Genomic DNA, 5,697 nt, shown 5'->3' with positions numbered 1-5,697 from the left:
AAATATTGAGTTATTTATTGGGAAAGTATTATTATATTGTAGTTGATAGTTGATTATCACCATTAATGTTTTGAATAATTTCTTTCAATCAAACCCAATAAATATTTTGAAGGATTACCTCTTTAATAATTTACAGTGCAAATTATTTTGGGAAGAAAATTTTGTCATGCAGTAGTACAATATTGATTACCACACTTAATGTGGTGGAGAATTTGTTCAATCACCCACATATATGCTTCCTGTCAGTTTCAATAGCTAAACTATCGAATTCACATTTAAAAATTGTAGGATTAAACATTTCAACCGTCGAACTCAACATTTCGAAACTCTCGAGATAGACATTTTAACTGTTGAATTCGACACTTGAAAACTATCAGGATAGACATTCCAACTGTCTATTTGACATTTTGCTATTGTATGGATTTAATATTGGAATGTGTCACTTTCATGCTATTGAATGCCAACATATTAATTATGTAGAATTATTATAATTACAATATTAATTTTTCAGATATTAGTAATCATTTGATATTCATCGCATCATGTGGAGAAAGTTTGTTCATGTGGAAAACGAAAGAAAGTGAAGGGGGGGGGGGGGGGGGGGGGAGGAGGACAAAACCACTACCATTGTCATTCTAACAAGTATCACCCTAGAGGGACTTGTGTCACGATTGAAGAACAAACTAGTTATTCTTGATCTCCCGTACTCAAATTGAATTGAAGTTCAAAGTCTCAAATATAAGTAGACTTTCGACCGAAATACGAGAAGATGAAGACTTAAATTGGTATATATCAACAAGAAAATTGATATATGCGTTATTATTTTGAAAATTGAGCTTTCAATTGTTGATATGGGGAGGGGGTATAAATTTTTAAAGTCCTCCGTCTGTCCCAACAGAAGTTCACCGAAACGTACAACATGATGAACTCTATCAAATGCAAAGCGTCTCAAAACAATAATGGGAAGCATTAATTTTTGAATTGATGTTCAAAGTCTCATGTATAAATATACATTTGACGGTGAAGTAGTTTGCGATCTTTATGATTCGTAAATTCAACTATGTACACATATGATTTGTAGATTTTCACCATAGCACACATTGACATGCCATAAGTTCTGTAATTGTCGAGCACATATTGAGAAGATTGGTTAATCCTGATTCGATAATTATTGTACGTTATATAGAACATGAGTTAAGTGTGAAAAATCAATCACTGCAAAGCATATAATTAGACAAAAGTAGTTATAGGCATTAGTCGTGTAAAAATAGTGTTACGAGCAAAGTAGTTAGTTTGACAAAATATTTTATTAGCTACCGACATTTTAACTGTCGGTCTCGACAAATTGTCTCAGTAATTCTTAACAGTTCATTGCAATGTAGTGAATTAGATTTTAAATTCGGCAAATGTGCAATATTATGTATATACGTTATCACATGAATCGTTTGCAAAGACTAGAAAACATAAATATAGCTGATAACATTAATTAGTTGCAAAATTAATAAATTTACCTATTCGATTTATTAAATTTTATTTGGTCAAAAAAGATTACTCAATATATTAAATACTCAAAAAATTTTAAGCAGATACAAATTAATAAAGACTAAACATTATTACATTTGAATTCAATCTTTATGGGTATTTCCTTAATAGTTGACTAGGTTTCATTTCTTTAAAATTCCAATATGTTGTAAATTTCTTGATAAATTCCTTAGTGAATTTCTCAAGTATAATTTTGATGTACTTTAGATTACTGCTCTGAGAAATGTGCACATGCAATCAATTCTCTTCCGACAAAGTAAATTCGAAATTCACCTACAAACATCAACAACAACAAAAAATAATAACAAAGATTAAATGGTGATGTATGTCGTATATTTAATTCATAACATACATAGAAGAACAACTGAACCAAATTTGGCATATGAACAAAACTATCGACAAAAAAGTATTAACTGTCAAGAATTTCAAAATATAACTATCAAGAACAACCATTTATCTCAATTGATAGTTCGAGCACAAATATTTCCCATCTTTCTATAGAAGGCAAATAAAAGTAGTTTTGCCATAATTAAGACCAAAATAATAATAATAATAATAATAATAATAATAATAATAATAATAATAATAATAATAGTCATTTCAAAAAAGTTATGATTTCGTATGCTTGTGCTGTGTGTATACATGTGCGTTCATTTATCTCTCTCGTTGTAGAAGTGGGAAATTGGACTTTTTGAGTTTTCTTTACTGTGTGAAAATAAACAGTTTCAAATACGGACTAGAACTAAAAAATAAACACTTTTAATTACCAATAGCTCGTACATAATACAAACAAACATATCTATCCTTTAAGTGAACTATTTAATTTGTAAAAATTAAAGTCTCGATAGTTATAAATTCTCAACAGATGACTAATTTTAAACTAATCAATTTATATGACTCATCTATCGAGATGAACTATTGTTCTCAATGTTTAGTTTTAGTTATTCTCGACACTTGACTAAATCTGGACAGATCAATTGAGTCATCTGTCAATATGATCTGTCATTCTTGACAGATAAAGTCGGTATTTCTCGAATGATCAATTTTGCAGTCATCTGTCGACATGTCCAACTTTTGTTGTGGTAAATAAGTGGGTTTAGAAGAATTTGGTAGAATTATTTGTTCAATTTTACGGAATGAATAGGTAAATTATTAGTATTCTTAACATTTCTTAATGGAAAACTCTTGTCATTTAATAAAATTGAACAAATAATCCTACTAAATTCTTCTAAACCCACTTATTTACATATTCTTCTCAAAATAAAAAATAAAAAATAAAAAAAATATGTTGTCAGGAGGTGGTCCACAACAACTGAAGACATAAGTTATCAATAGAAATACATGTATTTATCAATATGAAACACCCCCATTTTCAATTCACAATAAAATCCTAATTGAAGAATATCAAACAAAAATCTATCAAGAAGTAGTCCACAACAATAAGCTGAAGAAAAAAGGAAGAAAAGTTTTGAGTTTTGATTGGTGCAAATGAAGATTTCATCCTTGATTTGTAAAATAATTTCAGAAATTGATCAAAGTTTGGACCAACTGAAATCAAACAAAACATAAATTGAAACTTGGAAGTTACCCCAGATCAAGATTTAGGAAGATTTTTTTTTTTTTTTTTTTGATAGATTATTGCAATTGTTGATCTTCAACGAGGAAATCCTAGTAAGCGTGAGTCATCAACTCGCGTTGACCACGTCTATACACCATACGTCGCTCATACCAATTGAATAGTCTGGTGAAGTGTTGTAGAGACTTTTGAGAAGATTTTGAAAAATCGAGAGAGAGAGAGAGTGTGTGTGTGTGTGTGTGTGATAGACAAATTAGTGGAAAAAGATAGAGATAGGGATAGAGGTAGAGGTAGAGATATAGATATAAATTTTGTACAACTTTTGCATATTGTCAAATCAACATTAACTAAATACACATATGAGATTTAAAAATTCCAAAAGCAATATTTTTGCAATGATTATTAAAAAGTGACATTTTTGAAAATATCAAACCAAAAAGTGATATGGAATGCAAATTCATGGTAAAGAAATTCAAACTTTACTTCTTCCTCATAACTTCAATTGAAGATGACATTGTTCATGTGCAACGAAATCAAAATCCTCCAAAATCGAGCCCCAAATCCTAAAGCTAACCTATTGATTTAGCCCAAAATTACAACCTGCTTCTTCACAGGCAGTGATTTCAATTGCATTGAATGAAGTTGGTTTTGATTTGAATGCTCTAATGTGGGAATTAGATGGCATGATTTTTCATTGTGTTTATATTTCATTGTGACTTAGATTATTTTGAGGAAAGGTTTGACGCCAGGGCTTCTTTGTGTTGATGGGACATTTAGTGGTAAAGAAAAGACCAAAGAATTGCTTCCTCTTTTAAGAGTTTAGGCTCAAATTGTGTATCAAAACATATACAATTCAAAAACGTACTGTTGGATTCAATTGTGATGAAATTAATGCGTGATTGCTATGATTTGTATTTCCCGAAATAGTTGAAGTCATTTGCGAAATGCTTTGGAAGAAAATGAAAAAAGGAGCTAAGGAAGAGAACGGAAAAGGAAAGGGAAGAGATTCGTGACTTTGCTCCATTTATATAGTCAATTAAAACTCTTATGTTGTGGTTGTCATAGTTATGCAATCTGCACTAAATTTGGTATTAATTATGTTCGGTCCACGTTGATTGCCTAGAAAGTTATTTAAGTAAGATATTGTGGCAAATGTTTAAGATTGACTTGACGTCAACAAGTTAATAACTTTGACTTTGGGAACCAATTCTTCTTATTGGCATGATGTGAAGCAGGCATTTTCTATTTTGTGTCATTTATTGGCTCTATCTAATGTAGTTGGCATATACTTGTGTTATCATGTTAACAAGTATTATTAAGGAATTTTGAAATGCAGGCAGTCCTGCTTCTATTTTGTGAAGGATGAACACTGTTAAACAAAATAAAAAAATTATTGACATGTTGTGAAGCAAGCACACTTATAAATGAAACTATGTTCATAACATTACAAATTCATGGAAATATATGGTGGTAGGCGAGCAAGTGTACAAGGTAGTAATATTATATGTTGACTGGCTATATTCCAATTCAGCACAAAGAGACAGAGGGAAATTTTAGATTGGCGTGCAATGTGTAGTTCTGGGTGTTCAAATTTATATGCAACATTGGCTACATCCAATGCAATAGTAACGTGGAATGTACGATGACAAGTTGAAGTACAGCTCTCAACATCCTAACCACCATGTTCTTGAAAACAAACAACAGAGCATTGAACAAAATACATAGTAAACTTTTTAATTCCAGAAAAACAACAATTCAAGATAAGCTACATTTTGATCCAACTTTTTCATTAACCAACATCAGAACAATACATAACCAGATGAGCAATAGATCAAATCATTGAATAGTTTAGACTACATTGTTGGAATAAAATAAAAAATCATCCATTAAAAGTTTAAACCAACACAAGCACATCCATTGATTTTTTTTTTTTTTTTTTTTTTTTTTTTTTTTTTTTACAAAAGAACAAAAGTCGAAGACTTTTAACTAATAGATACAACCAAAATTAAAAGTTTTAACTTATTTTTGGACTTCAAAAGTTTTCCAATAAACACAATTCTTGTTCTATTGAGTTGCTGCATTCTTCCTTGTCCTTTGAGGTGCAAATGGAGTTGACCCTCTACCAATTCTTTGCACAGAAGCTTACACTAACTTTCCTTTCCCTCTCCTTGAACTGTTGGACTTAGAAAGTAAAGAAGCAACACTCGTAGCTTCTGCTTCCTGACGCACCTTTTTTCTACACCATTTATAGGAACACATGTAAAAAAAATTACGTATTCTCGTTGAACCCGACCTCAAATTTGGAAAATGGAAATGCCATATTATAGCTTACATTTAAATCAAATGGCTGCTTAAGAGCTTTGTACTCCAGCTTCACATTCCTATATCCATTACAGAATGGAAACCTTATAACTAGATATTCAACAGCCGAAGACCTTGTGCAGTGTCCCGTTTGATAGGTTTACTTCAAAACCAGATTGGAAACCATTAATTCTAGAATCAACAATTCTATAATGATCGAAAGCGTAAAAAGTTGTAAATGAGTTCCCTTTGCATTTGTTATTCCTAGGGAGTATTAT

Source organism: Olea europaea, chromosome 7 (assembly GCF_002742605.1).
Source record: "Olea europaea var. sylvestris chromosome 7, O_europaea_v1, whole genome shotgun sequence".
NCBI lineage: Eukaryota > Viridiplantae > Streptophyta > Magnoliopsida > Lamiales > Oleaceae > Olea > Olea europaea.
The sequence above is the reverse complement of the archived record's forward strand: the minus strand, read 5'-3'. Positions refer to the sequence as shown.